Genomic DNA, 20,809 nt, shown 5'->3' with positions numbered 1-20,809 from the left:
CGAATGAGTGGGCGTTTCTCTCTCTTACCCTCGCTGGCAGCTGATGATGGTGAGTTGGCACTCAAGTCGAGTGTTTACCCTTTGGAGTTTTAAGCTTTCTGTTTTACCCCGGTTAGCTTAGCCGCCGGGCGGGTCCAAGGGACTTGTCACTTTATTGTTTTTCCTTTTTTTTGTTTTTGGTGGCTAATATGAGCGGGGGTACGCTTCGGGGCACTGAGGTCGACTAGTCAATTGGCCTGCTGACAGCGCTCACGAGTTTAGCGTTCAAAGTCGCCCCAGCGCAGAAAACCACTGAAGACTAGTTTAGTTTGTTGGGTTAGATAGGATCTCTTTCTATTAGGATCGGGGAAGCCGAAATAGAGTTAAATGGTAGCGCCCACTGATTTGTTCCCTAATCACTGTGGATTTGTATCACCTGTTTCGTCCAGATGGGCCGATCGAGCTGGGGAAAAGAGAGAATCGTTTGTTTGACTTGCTCACACGGTTTTTTTTTATAGCGCTGTTCAGTTTGATAACTGGGTGTAACACGGACGCCTAAACATTTATGTATATGAAGTTTTGTTTAATCTCTTATCTGTCAGTTCTCTTGTGTGCTTTCTGGTAGGCTAATTGTTGGCTCATCCTCCTGCACGGTGTTTTGCTTACAGCGTTCGGCCACGTTGGACTCGTTTAGCCCAGACTGCCTGTTGATTTGCGAACGTCGCGTCTATTGCTTTCATTGTTGTGGAAAGCTTTGGTAAGGTTACTAATGAGTGCCCAGGTAGCTTGGGGCTTGTTTCGCTAAAGGGGTCCTAGATTGTGTCTAGTCAAAAAGGCGTGGTGCTATATTTGTATCCTTTCTTGTGCCGCATTGTGGAGTATACTATCGTGCAGTTTTCGGTCTCTGAACATTAAGTCTTTGTCATTGTCCGTTTCGTGTCAGCCTGGTAGTGTTAACGATGGCTTTGGTCATAGACGATTTTATCACGGAACCTTCCTCTAAATCGCTTGAGATGTATAGCCTGCTGAAGATCAGCTGTTAAAAATCGCAGAGCGTGCTGGATTTGTTTGTTTGCGACGTGCGCGGACTCTCTGCGGCGACGACGACGGGCCGGCGTCCGTCGCGGCGTTTCTCCCTCTGTTCGTCTCTCCTCTCCTCAATCTCCTCAAAGTTGCGCGGCAGTGGCATGGCAGGAGAGGTTCGATGCTGGGATTCGATGTGGGAAGTCTCGTCTGTCGATGCTTGGAGTTCGTATTCATGATTTGGTGTTTGTTTGTTTGTTTGAATTTCTGTTTTGGGGACTGGTGTCCCCAGCTGGTGGGGGGGGGCGGGGTGTTATGCTCCTCCGCCTCAGGTGGGGGCGCCGGCCGTTTGGAGGCCTGTGCTTTCTTGTTTCAGGTAATTGAGAGCACCTGTGGCGGTGCCCTTTTAAGAAGCCTGGAGTCGGCTTCTCAGGAGGGGGCTTTCTTCTCCTCACCTTTGGACCACGGCCGTGTCGTGATTTTACCGTTTATGGTTTGCAGTTATTTTGTTATTCCTCTTGGTATTGTAAAATAAAGTTATTGGTTATTTTTGGGAAACTTTGGTATCGGCTTTGTTATGTTTGCGGGTGTTTGAGGGCAACCGTAACAACCTTTGTCAGGCTTGTGCCATTTGCTCCCTCTGAAAAGCTATTTCTGGTATGGTTGATGTGTCTGTGAAAGATTACTTGGTTTATTGCTGGTTGTTAAACAATACTAATTAACATAAAAAAGACTCTAAACGGCACCCTGAACAGGATCGCTATACTGATTGGCATTAGACTTAATTAAGATTACCTTGAACATTTAATTATTTGAACAGCCAACTACGCTAATTTAGATGGCTGCCTCGCCTTTGCTAAATACATGCTTAATAAACGATTCATCTTTCTGTTGGCCCAAACGCACCCTCAACAATACATTTCTCCCCTTGAGGGCTTAAAGCGGATAACTGTCATAGATTAACAGCCCAATCAAACCTGATTCATTTGATGCGGTTGGAGCAAAGACCAGTGTGCACAGTGCGCCCTGGGGAACAAGAATTGGGAATCGTTCTCTAAACGACCTAGTTTTCTTTGTAAATCAATGGATTGATCATTCAGCGGTATCCACTGTCAGTCTGTTCACAGAGGACCTTTTATAACGTCAACTATTCTGCTCAATAGAGGGATTTTGAACGTTTCACTCTGTAGTTTAACACACATTTGTGTGCTGCACTGCTCGGTCAGTTTGCCTGAACAACATGCTGCCCTCCGCAGTTCAATGCGCTAAGCTTTCCACATCAAAACACTGGAAATAAAAGCAACACATCAAAACACTGGAAATAAAAAGCAAGTCCACAGGAGAATATTCATTTCTGTTTTTCAGTCTGAATATGTCTAGATGCAGGTACAAATCAATGGAGTTTTGTTTAAATCATATGCTTTCTGCCCTTCTTGAGTGTTGGGTCCCGGAAGATCTCAGCTGGACAGAAGATGCACAATCCAAATTCAATAGTACAAGCCGATCCATCTTTAGGTGTACACGGAAGGCAGTGTTACCTCACCGTCCCCCCAAACATTCAGTTAAACAGCCTTTTAGAGAGCAACAGAATGAGAGCTTGTGAGAGTATTGCAAAGAGCTGTAAAACCTGGCAACACTGTTTTATCTGCCGCACACAATTTATTTCATTTATTGAATTTAGTTGGAAGTCTATAAGAAAATACACACAACTGGTACCACAAGAGGTTAGAAATCTCATCGGTACATCAATATGTACACGAGAAGATATTGTACCTTGCCTGCAGGGTAGTGTAAGGTCTAGTAGTGTAGTATAATGGGCATGGAACTGGGCTTGCAAACCAAAGTTCTGCTAAAAATGCAAGTATTCCGCAAGACTCCACCTCCTGCACTACAGTGCCTCTGATACTCAACGGGATTGTTCGGTTGGTGAAAAGATGCCCTGTTAGTCAGCCAGAGCCCCTCACAGCAGTGGGCGGGTTTCCCCAGGGTGCTTTCCCCAGGGTGCTTTCCCCCCCAGGTGTTTATTAAGCCCATCCCTTCTCCGAATCTGCTCGTTGGACAGAAAATGTGTACGTGGAGGCATGACTGCTGGCCGGGGTGGAAAGTGTACTTCCTTCCTGGGCCGAATCTCTCCCCGAGGACCCAGGTGTAGTCATTTTCGAATCCCCGCTGTGGGAGGCTCTGTGTTTTCAATAAGGTGTCAAGCGAAAGGCCGACAGATTTACTGCAGTCGTTGAAAGACAAAAGCAAAATCTTGATGGGTACCCCATGTTGTGTAAGTCTGTGAAAGATATCTTTTCAGCGACTGCAGTGCAAGTAAACAAAAGGCAATGCCAAGACACATAAAGAGAAAAACAGAATTGCATTCATTCTTCGCAACTGCGAGTATCTGTCTCGGAACAGGAAGACACGTTGTGTTCAGCTTAACTGTGGCATTGTGCCGTCAGTGATCGTTGTTTTGATTGCACTTCCTCTCAGCCCCCCCCCCCCCCACTCACATGCAACATCTGTTAATTTCACTTTGTACGGGCCTAATAACTGCAGTGTAGCCGAAGCCTGGAATCCTGCTCTCCTTTCCCCCCCAGCTAAATAAGCGCTGCTGTTGCCTGTGTACAAAAAAAAAAAAAAATATCGGCATAGCAACAGGGAAAATATTTATGTGAAGCTTATGTAGACAATGCAGCAATGCGCAGATGTATGTAACTCATTATTCATGTGTAGCGGACTTTTCTACGTGAGAAACAGCGGCGGTTTCAGTCGTAACGGCAGCGCGGGGTTGTTTGTTGCCACCGGTGACGATGGTCGTCGTTGCCGCTGACGCCGATCGTCGCCGCGTGCATTGTGGTGCATTTGTTCAGCTCCAAGCTAAGTGTGGGAGGACGGATATTTTTGAAGCTACAGTGGAAGTCTTGGGAGGCTCTATGATTAGTCATAGACGGCATGAAACAAGTGGGGGACAAATATTGCAGTCGGTTAATACTGGTTCCGTTATGCTGTAAGGAGGTTGAGGAGGCAAACGAAACTGCTACTGAGCCTGCTGATCTTCGGTGGTGTTCTGGAGATGATGAGTTTAATGTCCATAGTCAGCTGTAGTTATTTGATTTCCTCCTGCTGCACTGATTCACAGTCATTAGTAGCTGCAACATTATATATACTCTGAAGTCCTTAAATATTTGGACCGTGACGCAATTTTTGTTGTTTTGGCTCTGTTATCCAGCACATATTTTAAATTAAACAATACGAGGTTAAAGTCAGCTTTAATTTGACATCCGTATCGTGCGGTCAATGAAAGAATTTCAGCTTTTTTCGTAAATAGTCCTCACCTTTCAGGTGAGCAAAAGCAATTGGACAGATTAACACGATCTTAAATCTTTTGCATTTGATGACGGCCATAGGCATCACCAGACGCGGCATATCTTTGGTGATGCTCTGCCGGGCTTGTAAAGCAGCCATCTTCAGTTCCTGTTTGTTTTGGGTGCTTTCTGGCTGCAGTTTAGTCTTCAGCAAGTGAACCGCTTGTTCAGTTGGATTCAGGTCAGGTGATTGACTTGGCCAGTCAAGAGCATTCCAGTCTGTGGTCCTGAAGAACTTGCTTGCTTACTTTAGCAGTGTTTGGCATTGACACTTCTTTGTTCCTCATGTTGAGAGATGACAGCAATGGATGTAAATGTGGATGCAGCACCAAGAGTCAACTCTTTTCTTAGCTTTCTTGTGCATGAACGAGTGAGACACACAGCTGGCCAAGAAACATCTGAGCAGCCAATTGTTCTATTCCTTTTGGTCCCATAAAATGGGGGGGGACTGTATAAAAAAAAAGGCCTGAAATTCCTACACAGATCGCCCAGTATGGATGTAAATACCATCAAATTAAAGCTGACTGTCTGCACTTTAACTTCGTAGTCATCATTTCATTTCAAATCCAATGCTGGAGTACTGGGCCAAAACTGCAAATTGTGTCACTGTCCAAATACTTGGAACAGGGAAGTCTACTGCGTTTTTTTTTTTTTTTTTTTTTATCTGGAGGAATGCTTGGCTCCAAAATATTGTTGCTGCGTTACTCAACTACAGAAAACATGAGGGAAAATTCTACTAAGCTGAAAAGAGCTTTAGGAGCTTCAGAGCTGCTGTGTTATCAGAGAAAGAAGAGGAAGTCAGAACTGTTTCATTTGCTGGCATGTTCTGTATACAGGAAAGCACCGAGAACTCGGTCATACCGGGTTCTAGCCTGTGTGATAGCAGTGGAGGAATGCAGTCTAGTCAGATTTAACGCACTGATCTCTTTCTTGGAAAGTAGCTTAGAAAAAAATCTTGTCCCATTCAGTTGAGCAGGGCATTTGTTTATAATGTTGTGCTGAGGGACGTTGAAAGCAGGGCTGACATGCAGAAGCATAATCGGCCCCTTTATTCTAAATATTGTGAATAAATGAGACCTGTAGCAGTGCGCCCTTCTGTTTGTTCTCTATGCGAACCAGAGAAAGGGAAAAGGATGCGTGCGCTATGGGTCTGCAGCAGGTAAGATAAGATGGATTGGGTCTGATTGCGGCCAGTGCTGTTGTGGAGAATGTCCATATGTGGACACGCCCTGCGTTATGAGGCTGGAAGCAGAGACTGTGGGACGGGGCTTTATTTAGCAGGGGGGGAATGTCGCTGATGACCCTGTGCTGCGTGAGCGCCAGTTCCTTTGTTTATTCAAATTTAATCTTCAACTTCCGTGCAGCATCTGAGGCCAGTATGAAAATGTCGGTCGAGGTGAGGGAAGCAACGTCGCACTCGCACTCGCCAGAAAAGTGTTCTTAAACAAATGGTAAAAAGAAAAAAACAGATTTAAATAGATGAGAAACTGATTCGCTGGAAAAAGGCAACATTAGAATATAAAATGCATACCAGTTTCATCATTCAGAGGTTTCATAATGTGTCTCTTGCTGGAGCAGAATACAGTTCTCCATTTGAAGTTTGTTAGGTGTGCTCTGCAGTTGGGCATTTTGCTTGCGTATAATTTTTCTAAATATAAATTGTGCTCATTTTGCTTTGTGAAGAGGGTTGCAAGCACTTTCAATTAAAAAGGAACTTATAAAAAAATAATCATGTCCATCATGACCGAGACCCACTTTATTACATCTCACTGATAAAAGCTGATTGTGGAGTATAGTCGTCCTATTCCCAGACTATGATCCAAGCATAGGAAGGAATTTTTCATTTATAATTTTTTTTTTTTTTTTTTTTTTTTGTGAGGGACATAGACCACATTTGTTCACTTCCCTCTTTTCATTTGCCATGGATTCCATATCAGAGACTGTTTCCTTTAATGCTGACTCTCTTTGTTTTTGTTCTGGTTTAATTATCCCCCCCCAATGATGCCATTACTTGGTTCATTCGTTCGCATCTTTTTGTTATCTCTAACTTTGTGTACTCACTGATGTCATGGATTTCAGTTGGAGGAAGTCTCAGTGGCATTTATAGAATTGCTGATGTGACGTTCCAAGCTCCATTCCTTGTTTCCATGGATTTTCATTCATTGCTTAGAACATTAAAGCTGCACTGTGAGTCCAGATGGCATTGTGTCATCAATATTCACCATGGAAGACTCTATGCTTAAGAACCAATCAACCGGAGGCCGTACTATACCGGCAAACATTGTGGCCTTTGGGAAAATTTGAATTTGAGACATAAATTATTCCCTTTTGCGAGTCTTTCCAGTTCGGTCCAGTATTTGTTGTCATGGATTTATGTTGCAATGTATTCTGGAGCCTGACATTTTCAGTCGTCTTTTCCTATCCCTCTTGTTAAAGTTCTTTCAGTTGCTCCATCAAAGACTCGGTTTAGCACAACCCTTTGGCTGACAGAAAAGACAACAGCACACAGCCCGCGCCACAGCGAACCGGTGACTGTGCTCAGGTGTGTCCTTGGGGGATAAGTGTGGGTGGTAACCGTGGTAATCTAAAGGTTCCAGCAGTGATTGGGTGCGTGAGATTATTTGCGCTTGATTATTTCACATTATGCGCTTGCCTTATCCAAGCCCTTTCTACAGTCCTTGACATGTTTATACCAGCCGTACTCCTTGGCTCTTACCCAGAAATTCAGGTTAAGTCCTCTGCCTGTGGAGAAACTGCAATGCCCCACCTGGGAATTAAGCCCAGGTTACAAGACCTGCCCACTTGATCACTGTGTTACTCTGCCATCTTAAATCCCCATGCCCCATGGGAAAATCTCCATCAGCAAGGAAGTTAAATGGACTTTTTTAACACGGTTCCCAGTCACAGGGAATTTGTCTTTGACCGTCTGAACAGATAACCGGGCGGCAGTGTAGTATAATTGGTAAGGAGTTGGTCTTGTGCCCTGAAGGTCATAGGTTCTATTCCCAGGTAGGACACTGTCGTCATTCCCTTGAGCAAGGTACTTAACTTGCAATGCTTCAGTACATATACCTCGCTGTATAATTGGATACAATGTAAATGCTATGTAAGAAGTTGTGTAAGTTGCTCTGGATAAGAGCATCTGCTAAATGTCTGTAATGTAATGTAATAACCAGTACTCAATATTATTTAACTGGCTCAGTTTAATGAATGTGCATTGAGTCACATGTTTCTGTAGAGGAACACAGGACCATTGTACATTCTTCTGGTTATAGGTGTAGTGTTAGGTTGGGGGATGAAGTTTGACATGTTTTCATGTCATCCCATTCTTAAAGATACTGCTTTTTTGAGCAGTGGAAGACGAAAGAAGGAACCTGCTTTAACGAAGTGGCTGTTTTTAAACCTGCAGAATCTGGATTGTCATTTAGCCACACGGGTAAAGCTCCTAGGTTCAGTCAAAGATGTAAAGAAGGCTAGCAGACAGTTATTCCGTTTGCTCTCCTTTGTGCTGGAGGGTCTGCAAGCTGACGAGAGGCTTACAGCAGGCCCTCGATGCCCGATTTACACCACAAGACACATTTCATCAGCCTCTGGAACAGTTTTGTGCATCATCCCATCAGCACAGTTCCTGGTACATCCTGCGCAAGTGATTAAGTGTGGTCACGTGTCAGAGATCTGGGCCAGGGTGGTGGGCCAGATGGATTATGACTGGTTAGCATTGTGGCGCGTACAAACATTTCTTTATTACAGAAACAAAATATATAGATTGTAAGCAGCTATGTACTCCTGTTTCCTTATTTTATAGTTATTGCTGATGTGTTTTATGGCTCATTAGAGTAGTTAGTTATTTCTGTAGGAATGGGTTTTTACCACAGGGATAGAGCTGACTGAGTGTGCGCTCACACTGTTCCAAGAAGTGTGCAAGAAATCGAGGACAGAGAATCATCCTTCAGTGATATACTATCTATATTAGATATGCTAGATATATTAGTATGGCACACAGATGCGCACACTCTCTCTCTCACATACATGCACACGCACAAGTGTGTGCTCACAGAAACAGAAGCTTTCTTGCTCTCGCTGTCTCTCTCTCTCACACACACACACACACACACAGTTTCTAGCTTTCAGACTAACTCGTTTTATCGTGGGCTGACATGAAAGTCTATAATTGTCTCACCATTGTAGAAGCTTGGTCACCCAATGTTATCAGCCGATCGTCGCCTTGGCGTATCTTAAGAGCTTAAGAGCTGGGCTGAGGATGGGGCATATTCACCGGATGTTGTACAGGAAGAATCTTCGTGCCCCAAAAACTGCTGTGATGTTTCCCGGAGAGGGATGGTTTGTGGTCCAGCACTGCTCTGAGATCCCTAGCAGGTGAAGAGGGTGCCTGACACTGTGATGCCGTCCCGGGTGAAGGACAGGTCCTGCGAGGGGGAAGATTTGGCCAGGCTGTGCTGGCTTGAGACATATAGCATGTAACCCATCAAGTTCTTTTAATGGATGCAACCATTAACCAATAATCGAGTTAGTTGGTGTTAAATTTTTCATTTTTATTTAACTTTTAAAAAAATCTCCAGTCCAAAGAATTTTAGTTGTATTTCTATGTATTTAGTTGTTTTTAATGCCAAATTGCCGACAGGCTTACTGATAAATGGGGGGTGGGATAGTGGTGGTCTGAAACCAAAAAAAAATTGACTGAATGATTATCGGCACCAATGTTACACTTCCTGCCTTTATGGATACATCTCAACCATGCAGGCAATGTACATTGTTTTTATCTATTCTGAGAGGGATAGCTAACAACCTGCTTAGGTTAAACGGGCAATGAGAGGAGAGAGATAGCCAGAACTGTTGGCCAGAACCAATCGCTTGCTGCGGTGCCCACTCACAGGTATGGAATGAGTCTGAAAGGGCAACTGTGTGGAACATCACATATGTAAACAGAGTGTTCTGTTGCTTCAGTATGTTTCATAATTAGGATGGTTTGGCTTTGGGTTGACGTTGAGTGAAATAACTAAACTACAGCTGGGAGGCCCACTATATCAGGGGTTCTCAAACTTTTTTTCACCAAGGACCCCTTTTATGGGAGAACATTTTTTCTAGGACCCCCTCACATACCTATCGAACGAATAATTTCATATTTGGCCTATTTGTCACACTCCTGTATAGGCTGTCAGGACTGTGCCACCAGCATTGTGTCAGCTTGAGGCAACTTGCTCGCTTTCCACCTTTTTGCATGACCTCTCAGCAATTTGCTTAATATATTTATTGTCAAATGCATATATGTCTGATTCATTTTATGTTTGACTTGTCTTTGTAATTCGGTAAGAACTTTTCATCGAAGGGCCTCCCTGTATGTGTGGACTAAGGTGCGATTCGGCTAGTCTAAATCTAGTCTGGCTCTAGAGCGAGTGCTAGATTTCAGAATTTTACTGTCTGTGCTTCATTCCAAAGGTGGCACAGAGATCTCATTAGCAGTTCATCTACCGAGTGTAAACTAGCTGGAACGTCAGCTCTTGGATATTATTAGCCTACAGCTGTTGTATTGTCTGTTTTATTAAAGAGCCCCTGAGTCTTTTAATGGGAAGTGGACTTGGCTGTTGGGCCTGTTCTTCAGAATCCTTTCATTTTTTTCATATACATATTCCTTACCTATCTGTGAAGCCTAAAACTGAAGCTAGAGCTCCATATACCAAACAGTTATTGAGAAATAATTAACTGATCATCCAAAATGGCCCTTACTGAGGCATGATTTTCAGATGACTATATCTCTGGGAAATTCAGGGATAAGAGTTTCATTCTTTTTGTAAGATTACAAGGACAACCAAAATAAGTTATTCATATGTTAGAAACAAGCTATCTAAAATAATGGTTATGAATGTGCAGGGTTTCCCCCAGAAAAATTGTTAGGCCGAGCGCGGGCCAGCGACAGACTGATGGTAGGATTAAGGTAGGGCCCTATAGTTTATGTGATAACAGAATCACGGACGGAATCGCAGAATTGAGAATTTAGTAAAGCTATAACACCGATTCCATAGGGCCCTACATTAAGTCAGTGCTAAAAGCTGGAGATTTGAAAATATGACTATGTAATGTGAATGTTGTTATAAATAAGTCATTTATTCAACCCACATTTTAAAAAATCAACAACTATTTACAGCATAACAGAGTCTTACAAAGAATCTGACAACAATACACAGTCTTGGAATGCTGTGTTTTCAACAACAACAAAATAAATTAAATTAAATTAAAATAAATAATATCACTCTACAAAAAACTTGTATTCAAGTCCTGATTGGCTACTGCATCTTACAACAAGCCTTGGAATGCTGGGCACATTTACGGGAAACGAGAGCCGGTTCCAACTTGTCCTATTCATTGGAATCGTATGCCCCACATGTTTTTACAACAACTGCACATTGCAAAACAATGACGTAACGCCTTGGGGGATTCACGGACGCAGGCAGCCTCTCTCAGGTGTTTTGGACGGCAGCTGTCACAACAAATTTGATCCGGGCTGCCAGCCTTGATACATACTGTTGCGATAAAGATTCTAAGACAACTCAGCAATTTCTCTGGATTAACGGGTTATTTTCTAGCCTGAAATGCGAACGTATTACTGAATGGCTACACATGTCATGAAACGTGCAAGTAGCTGGCTGTCGCACTGGATATTAAGTAAATGTTTTTACCAATAAATAATAATAATAAATGCGATTTTATCCATGGAAATAGCTATACAAAAAGGCAAAATAAATGTTGTGGTTGCGTTTGCCGTCGTAGATGTCAGAAGGAAATGTCACTGACAACAAAACGTTTGCTCTCTTTGCAGTGGTTTGGGCTGGAAACTAGCTGTAAGAGCGGGATATGCACAACACAGCCTACTGATTGGCTACTGAATCTTACAACAACGTACAGCCTTGGAATGCTGGGCACATTTCAACAACAACAAAATATCTATGTTACTGACTGTTTGGCTAGCTAGCTAAGTTAGCTAAATGACCACGTTGTCATGCACATCAATGTCATTAAGCTAACGTTATTAATAAACAAGTGAAGTCGTTATTCCGATGGCGATTAATAAGTCATGTAATGTTACAATGTATCGAATATTACACTAATGCTATTAGTTTAGCGTTACCTACACTGTTTAAGTTAATATAAAAAGAATTAATATAAGAAGAAAAAGAAACTACTGACGAGATGAAGTGATAACGCAACTTGTAACGAGGTTAATTAGCCTTCTAAATAAGAAATGGTGGCTTGCTAGGTAACGCTAGCTTGTGATAGTTGGAAGCATCAAGTGTTGAAAGTCACTACGCACATTGAGAGTAAAGAACACTGATCTCAGACCTGCTGTTTTCCTATAGTGCGTTCACGTTTAAACCAACAGATGTCGCTGGGGAGCTTTCCAACCGAGCCGCCCCACTGTAACTGTAGTTTAAAAAACATATTAAAAATACATTTAAAAATTTTTTTTTTTCTTAATTCCCCGATGCTTAGGCCCGGCGGGTGGTCATCTTAGGCCCGGTGGGCCGCCAGGCTTGCAATACACTGGCGGAAACCCTGATGTGTATTGGCCATCAGAGTTTGCTGTTCTGGCTCAGTGTTCCAACAGAAAAATTACACTGTTGCAAACTACTTCCCTTAAAAAAACAAACAAAAAAACCCCACAGTTTTTATGCCTCCGCGACGGCACAGCCGTGGCCGGAGTCATTATGTTTCCTGGTTGTCCGTCCGTCTGTCCGTCCCATTCTCGTGAACGCGATATCTCAGGAACGCCTTGAGGGAATTTCTTCATTACATTACATTACATTACAGGCATTTGACAGACGCTCTTATCCAGAGCGACGTACAACAAAGTGTATAACCATAACCAGGAACAAGTATGACGAAACCCCTAGAGAGAAGTACCGGTCCAAGTGCAGGGAACAACCGCATAGTTCAACTTGGACCCTGAAGGTTAAACTGTTTAACACTAACACAAACGAGAACAGCAACAATGCAGTCTATGCAAAAATACAAGCAGTAGTTAAGACAGGTGCATTAACTAAGTCACCTACAAAACAGCTACATAGTTACAACCCTAAGCTTACAGTCATTTACAGGGAGGTAGGGAGGGATGGGGAGAGGTGCAGCCTGAAGGTGAGTCTTCAGTCGTCGCTTGAAGTGGGTCAGTGTCTCAGCTGTTCTGACCTCCACGGGGAGGTCATTCCACCATCGTGGGGCCAGAACAGACAGGAGACGTGTTCGGGAAGCGCAGGTGCGAAGAGGGGGAGGTGCCAGGCGTCCTGAGGTAGCAGAACGGAGGGGTCTGGCTGGCATGTAGGGTTTGAATATCTTGTGGAGGTATGCTGGGGCTGATCCCTTGACTGCTTGGTATGCTAGGACCAATGTTTTAAATTTGATGCAAGCTATAACAGGCAGCCAGTGGAGGGTAGTGAGCAGGGGAGTGACGTGGGAGTGTCTGGGGAGGTTGAAGACCAGACGAGCTGCAGCATTCTGAATGAGTTGCAGGGGTCTGATGGCAGATGCCGGTAGTCCAGCCAGAAGAGAGTTGCAGTAGTCCAGGCGGGATAGTACCATTGCTTGGACCAGGAGCTGGGTTGAGTAGGTGGTGAGAAAGGGGTGGATTCTCCGGATGTTATACAGGAAAAATCTGCATGCCCGGCTTACTGCTGCGATGTTCTTGGAGAGGGACAACCTTTTGTCCATCACCACTCCGAGACCACTTCAAATTTGGCACAAACGTCCACTTGGACTCAAGGATGAACTGATTAGATTTTGGTGGTCAAAGGTCAAGGTCACTGTGACCTCACAATACACATTTTTCCCTTGGCGGAGGCGTACAACCGCGAGGCGGTATTTCTAGTTTAATAGAATGTTGTTTTGGGGATGTTTTGGGAAACAAATAATGTTTTGGGGATCGAACAGAACCTCATTGTACAGGCTTATACTTCTCATGGCGCATACTTGTGAAATGTCACCTTTTTACATGTGTCCAGCAAGTGTATTGCATCGATGTCTTCCATAATCTCGATTGAGAATAAATTGATTTTAAGTGTGAAGGAATTTCATAAGGATGATGAGCAGTGCACATATCAACGTTATATCATTATGCTTTTTTGTGATTGTCATGAGTGTATGATTATGCCCACATACGGTATGACTTTTCATTCTTAAAGATTTCTGTTGATCTCATTTTCATATGTACTACATTCATATCTGAGCCAGAATTTGACTCATTTTGTGTTCTTTGCATTCTATAAATTCGCTCAGATTTTTATTTCATTCATATCCTTACATACAATCAGAGAAGTGTTAACCCCCCAATTGGTGGCCATTTTGTAACATCTTTAGACTGCATGATTCCATGTCTAAAATTGTTTTATTTATTTTATTACACAAAGACTGTCTGAAGGAAGTATGAAGAAAATTGGAAACGCGTCTGTAAAAGGCCTAAATACTGGTTGACATTTTGATGGAGAGACCCCCTGTGATTATCAGTCCAAGAAAGATAGACAATACAATATGTAGCTACTATGATTGCTCAGCCAGTAGAGTTTAAGACAGCTGAGTGTACTGATTTATTTTGACAAGGTTCTGTTCGTGACAGGTAACTGGACCTAGGGTGAATAGGGCTCATCTCTTCGGTCTTCCCCTAATGGGGGGGGATTCATGAAAGCTTTGCATAACTCCACAAAGATCACGTATTATTTAAAAAGGGTTTGATTGAAGAATGTGCTGTTGCCTTTCACATGCAGATTGGATTGATTATTTTACCTTGACCTTCTTTCATCTTCCATTTTTCACGTTTGAATTCTTTCAAGTTTATTCTATTGGTGAATATTTTCAGGAAATATGCTCAGATAAGATACTATTCGTTTTCCTCAGTGAGGGAAGTCTTTTCACAGTGTACGAAGAGAAACAAAGCATACCCAGCAGAGCGGGAATATTGATAGGACTGTATGCAGCCAGTGTAAACGAAGTGATCGTGATGGAGGCGGTTGCTTATTGTGAACCTTCAATCAGTGCATAAAGGAGGTGAACGTGCTGGCTGTTTTTTTTTTATTATCGTGACGGGAAAGACAATTGCAAGCTTTTCTTTAGCGTTAGCAACAGTCTACGTCCACAGGGCTGTGTATTGAATATGGTAGGCTAAGGTTGTACTCAATTATACGATTTTGGCCTTTCACGGGTTCAGATGCGATTTAGCCCACTTAAAGTCATTCATCCCGGATTTTTCGTGCTTTAATTAAAAAAAAAAAAAAAAAAAACTAATTTTAGACATCCTTCTTACATGGGAGATCCAGAGTATTTTTAGCTGCGACCGCGGTCGGTCAGTCGGTCAGTCGGTCCACAAAAGTGTCCCACCCTGTAGTGGCCATAGTTTTTTCCCAGGACGCTGAGATTTGGCATTCGCGCTTGTTATTGGAAAAGTTCCAGAATCACCAATTGTGTTCCAGGTGATGATAGGCAGATGCTCGAAAGGAATCTCCATGAACTTTAGGATCGTGGCTTACAAAGACTGGTAGCGCATTGCGGTTAATATATTTCCACGTGCTTGTTAGAAAATGTAAGTAATTTATATAATGGGAAGAGTCATCTTGATAACCTGTAATTATTTCCGGTGAAAACCGGAATCGCCGCATCTCTCGTTGTCCTGTTCTGACCCTCCCAGGGTGTCACCTCGCCAGAGCGAGGTTAAGACATGTCACAATGCGGTAATTCCGGTTCCCGGGAGTTTAGTGAGAATGAGTTTTTGGACGATCCTCATTTTTTATCCATCATGGGTTTTAGGTAAAAGTAATAATAGACGGGGAAGGAAAAAAAAAAAACCCCAAAGCTTTTTAGCCGCATTATTTCCGGATTTTCTCTGTCTCTGTCTCTCTATTTGTCTGAAATTGTAAGCATAGGGATATTTTAACATTTCATTTTAAAAGAGAGACTAATAACAAGTAATAATTTAATTATAACATCAACCATTAATAAAAAGGTTGATGTCATGGCTGTATGAGGGGATAACTCCATTATCAGTCGAGCTGCATTGCCTTGCAGGTATATGCAGCTGATAGGCGAGGGGCACCACTTAATGGGCAGAAGCCGCAGCAAAGGAACTGAAAGAATCCCGCGTTTAATTTCAGCTCCTTTTCGCGTTTCTCTTAGTTTATGTTATTATGGTTACTGCATATTCCCCAGTGGGTAAGAGATTTAACCCTGTTATTGATTTTAAAAGTATTGACAGGAGACTTATTCATTTTGAAAAGTAGATTTTTTTAGCGATATCCAGTGCCCTGGTGTCTCTGACTTGCGGCCACTGCTGAATGGGTACGTGTAGACTGGTAGTAACGAACACCTGGAGAAATTCAATTTAGGAAATTCAGTGTAGGTTTTTATTACCAACGTAATTTGCCACACCTGTCTCTGTTATTCGCTCACCGAGATCTCTGGGTGTTAACGGGGTGTAATCTGTTAGGGTTGGAATGAAAACCTACGAGACTGCAGATCTCCAGGCACAGGGTTGGTTACCGCTGCTGTAGATGGACTATGGTGAATTTACAGGGAACACGACGGGGGTGTGAAACTCCGGACGCAGAGCAACAGTTGCGCGGAATGGCAGATTTGGGCACAGACGCCAACCGGGGAGGTCTAAAAAGTCAATGCAACATTTAGCTATAGCTGTCAGTGTTGTGTTTTTTCGACAATGATTAGGTGTCCGATTGACTGTTGGAGACGCTGCAGGTATTGCTCATTGGGATTTTAAGGGAAAGGAGAAGACATAGGTTTACGTTAATTATGTTGCTATGATTTTTTTAAATGTTAAACTAGATTTATAACCGCGAGACACACGCCTACTGGGTTGTTCAAGTTTTACAGGATGGTTTAGTATTTTTTGTCAGGAGTATGTGCTTAACTTCATCAGTTTATTGTTGAGAGTGCAGTTCTGTATCACCTTAATCTTGATTTTGTGAAATATACCCTGTTCTGACCATTGCCTGCTCTGTCAATTTTTAGGCTGATTCGGTTAGTTTTGTGAATTTGTAACACCAGGCATTTCAAATCTGAATTTTACTTGTGTAGCGTTTTTAATGTGTGTTTCTGAAATATATGTTCTTCCTCGGGGGTTATGGAACAAGAATGGAAATCTGAAACATTTCTGCTGGTTACCTTTGGCAGTGTGGTTAAATGGCTAAAATACAGAATTCCGTACAACTAAAATTTAAATGTTATAGTTACGATGCGTCAACAGAACTGTAGGCAGTGGTGGTGGTTGGTGATTTTAAGCAGCTTGAATATTTATCCTCAGTTTTAAGAAGGAAATAATTACACAACTGTGGTACAGTAGTTATAATTCAGTGCACCATTCTCAGTAACCTTGTTTTATTGCTTGTGACTCAGTCTTCCGGTGTCAGTATGTCAATGCAGCCTGCTTATCCAGCCATTTGTTGAGAAATCAACATTCTGGTGACTGGAACATCTCAATTAACATTCTAGTGACTGGAACATCTCAATTCGTCATTGTGATTGTTGCTAATAACAGGTTATTGCATGTTGTTTCACAGAACAGTGCGAATCGAAGGGAACAGTTTTTCCTGTTTGCCTTTTTAAATTGTATTCAGTGGCATTCATGATATCAGTAAAATGTGACTGATTTTTTTTTTTTTAAAGCTCAGAATGATTTGGATGCATAAGACATGGGCACTATGCTTAAAGCTGAATATCGTGACGTGCTGGTTATTTATTGTATTAATAGCGTGCATTGTGATCCTGCTGTCCCAGTGATTGGCATTTTGTTTGCAATTTTATTGAGTGCGTTGTGTAGGCTACTTATTTTTGCAACTGATGATGCTTCTGACCATTTAATTAATTTCATCATTTTCTTCAAAGGTATTACAACTGGTTTTCCGTTACATAACTAATCAGGCTACGAACTTAATTACCACAGCCAATTGACATGTGTTCAGCTAAGGAGGTTGCAGGAAACACTTAACGGATTTCCAGCTAAATTACAAGCCGAAAAAAAATGCGGTTTTCGAAAATGTGGGGCCGTGGTTACGAGCAGCCTAGTGATAGTGCTGAAAGGGGAAGCCGCAGACCCGGGCGAGCGGAATTCCTCAACGCAGGTAATCCGGCTTCGCCCCGTGGCCCCATTTGGACGGGCTCCCCACAGACTGCGGGCCGAGGGCTCCTGAGACGTGGCTCCCGCCAGAGACGCTGTTTAGTCTGGGAAATAATGACTGGTCCGGTCGCGGGGCCGTAATTGATCGCTGTCACTGGAGCGGCAGGCTCGTTCTTCGCAGAATTACGGTTGCGTGGAAGTGTTTGGCATTGTAGCAAACGGAGCCGAGCGCATTGAAGCAATTCCAGGAAGGAGACCAGGTCCGGATGCGGGCTTCGTCCGTGACCGTAATCCGGACATTACCCAATACCGTTAGTGGAACAGTGAAATACAGATATTGAACGGTTGCGCAGACGGGCTGATTAGCAATTACAAAGCCATTTAGTTAGCAATGACAACGAGAAAAGTTTAGTGGTGGTGGTGGCAGACCTGAAATGTAAATAATACTGTTGCTCCCATTGGTCCACGGGGAGGCTGGCAGCTTTATTTATTAATCTTATTGGTCCGTTTTTGTGGGTCCGGTCCTAAGTCTGTAGCGCTTGCTGCATTATTTAGAACCACTTAACACCAGTGCACCTCCTGAGCTCTGACTCGCAAAGAGCATTAAAATGCAACGTCATGCCCTGCCTGGGTTAACGTATGGGAACCACTCATTGGAAGCACGAACCCACTTTGACTGGCACCCTTAAAAGAAAAACAATAAATGAATAAAAATGTATTTAACCCTTTATCGTGTGATGTTTTGTGATTCAAAAGTTACTTAACTGATTCTACTGCTGATGTACCCATCCATACTGGCAATTGAAAGCAAAGAAGTTCTGACTTTTGAATTCTGGAAAGAAAAGAAAAAAACATTCAAAAACACACAGCCTACTCTTAAAGTGGTTATATATTATCCAAATATAAATATATTAATTAATTCAGATCCTTGTCATAGCTCCCCCCAGCATGAAATCTCCGGTCTAATGTGGTGGACTGTTGTGTGGTGTACAGTCACACAAGGCATAGCTGAAAACAATGGGACAGTATACAGCAAGGACAGACTTTGTGTGCTGAGTAGGCAGAAGCTGAGGCTCTGGATGTTCTAGTGTAGCATTTGATTTGCGAATACTCCCCACAGCGTGTTCTGCACGTTCAGTGATATTGGAGATACCAAGAGAGGACAGTTGTGCGAAGGTTTTACAAAGGCATCGGCCCAGAAGGAGGGTGTGGATTCCCCACAGGATGACGCCATTGTCTGGTGTAGTGGTTCATTTGAACATAATTTGTTTCAGTATTTGTATGTTTTTTTTGTTTTTTTTGTTTGTTTTTGCCTACAGTGCCCCATGGCAACCAGCGTTGTGGGTATGTTGATTCCCGAGTGTATGCCACAGCCACAATAGCAGCCCAGGCTGCTTGGCTTGGTGTCACCGGCAGAGATGTAAAGGGAATTTGGTCTAAAAAGGACATTAAGTGTCAGTATGAAAAGAGTCTGCAGTTACTCAGCGTGACCTCCCCGCTGTTTTTTTTCTAACACGCGGCTATCCAGCTGACGGTTTACTTTTGAGGATTGTTTAATCCGCATTTCCAAGTTTCACACATCACTGCAATGCGTCAACACTAGAAGAGTGCTAGGTTTGTTCACATGTAAGCATTTCACGTGTTTTACAACATGAACACGGTGTTGCCCTTGGTGTTTTTGAGGGTGGGAAAGAGCATTAGAACTAAAACAAGTGAACAGTTTAAAAGGAAAAAACAACTCTTCATTCAGTATCTTGAGTTTGAGAAAAGGAAGGTTATGACACGCGGTTGTGAAAGCTTTGCATTCCGAGATAAGGTTAAACGGCTTATCCAGCTTTGGCGTGAATTTGGCCGTGAACCTCGCCTGAGTGAATCCGACTGGCCTCATTAGCGTCTGGATTCCTCGCGCCCTTCTCAAGATCACAGCCTTACAAGGTAATCTGCCAAAAAGCCCGTAATGATGTGCACTTTGTATTGGGGTATCCTGTAGTAGTTGTTCCTCTTGCATTTTTTGTGAGGGCTGTCAGTTATAGTTATGATTTTGTTTCTCATGATAATATGCTTCCTTCATAAGGAAGTCTCCTCCTGGCAGTTTTTTTTTATAACTAAAATATGAGACTAACTTTCATACTAGGCTTTCACAATGGCAAATACTTCAACCCTATATTTATGTTCTGCCTCCCAGAATTACAAAAAATAACACATCCTTTCATTTTTCCTTCACTTCACCAATTCTGAAAGTGCCACACCTCTTCATTTACCCTGAGATCTGTGTTTGTTTTTTTTTAGTTTAAAAAAAAAATAAAAAAAGAGGCATTTATTAAAGCGAGAACTTGGGGAAGTACGGGACTGTACGGAGTGGGTTTCCCCCCGCGCATGTTTACAGTTGTAGCCAAGCCAAGAGCAGCACTGGGGGTTGTTGACGGTAACAGAGGAGGTGGATGAATGCTTGGTACTTGGCAGCAACGTGAATGCACTGCTTATGCTCGTATATTCGCCCCCACCCCACTGAAAGGTCTTTTTATCTCTCCCCCCCCCCCCATTCTCTCTCTTTTCTCTCATCTTCCATCTATATCTGTCACTCTTCCCTGCTGGTTCCTCTCACTCCCCCCATTTTCGATATTGAAAAGGAGACCAGAGCTCAGCGCTGTTGGAAGTGCTTGAGATTCAAAGAGTGTGCTGTATAGCAGGACTGCCAGGTTGCTTTATTCTTTCCTTGAGTGTTTTTTGTTTGTGTTCTTAAGGTGGCCTGTGAAACACGGGGAATGTAAAGGCTAGTTTTGTCATGTTGTGAGAAATATGCCTCGAACCTGAATGAAATCTGTAAAGATGTATGGTAGTACACCCTGTCTGAGGTTCGTAATCAGGGACTGACTTTGTGCACCTTAGTTTCTCTAACTCAGAACTGGCACCTTCAGGGCACTCTTCTTATACTTATCAGTGGTGCCCAGCAGTGAAAATTTCAAAAGGTGGCAGGTTACGGATGGAGCCCAGTGATCATCAGTACAGCAGACTGGCACCTCTGCATTTCGCCATGTGGTGGTATTAGTCCCTCATCTTTCCCTGACTCCTTGTCTGTCTTGCTCTCTTTGTCTGTTTTTCCATTCAAGTCGACTTTTGCTTTATTGGCATGACCAAGAAACATTTGTGTTGCCCAAGCACACTAAAAAAAAGCTATACAAAACCCAAGCTATTCAAGTAATTATAACTGTGGACACAGAGGGATTCTACAGTCTAAAAGAAAGAAAATAGAAAATGGGAAAGAAAGATGTGGCAGTCTGCATTCTTCACTTCACTGAGCAGTAAAACCATCAAAGTAATTCATATAATA

The 20,809-nt window shown here is 42.9% G+C and overlaps 1 protein-coding gene across 2 annotated transcripts in view; it reads left to right on the top strand.

Annotated features, from left to right (window-relative positions):
• The window catches only part of mgat3b (beta-1,4-mannosyl-glycoprotein 4-beta-N-acetylglucosaminyltransferase b), a 35,233-nt gene that overhangs the window by 11,483 nt on the left and 2,941 nt on the right, over positions 1–20,809 (top strand). Inside the window, exon 1 of one of the 2 annotated variants that reach the window (XM_035400791.1) lies at positions 19,163–19,413. The exons of the other annotated variant lie outside the window; for it this stretch is intronic. The gene's annotated coding sequence lies outside the window, so the exon portion shown is untranslated. Of the gene's footprint in view, positions 1–19,162; positions 19,414–20,809 lie in introns of those variants that run through there. 2 annotated transcript variants of the gene reach the window in all.

The sequence above is a fragment of the Anguilla anguilla genome, chromosome 2 (genome assembly GCF_013347855.1).
Source record: "Anguilla anguilla isolate fAngAng1 chromosome 2, fAngAng1.pri, whole genome shotgun sequence".
Taxonomy (NCBI): Eukaryota; Metazoa; Chordata; class Actinopteri; order Anguilliformes; family Anguillidae; genus Anguilla; species Anguilla anguilla.
Note: the sequence above shows the minus strand (reverse complement) of the source record. Positions and strands in the feature narration are given on the sequence as shown.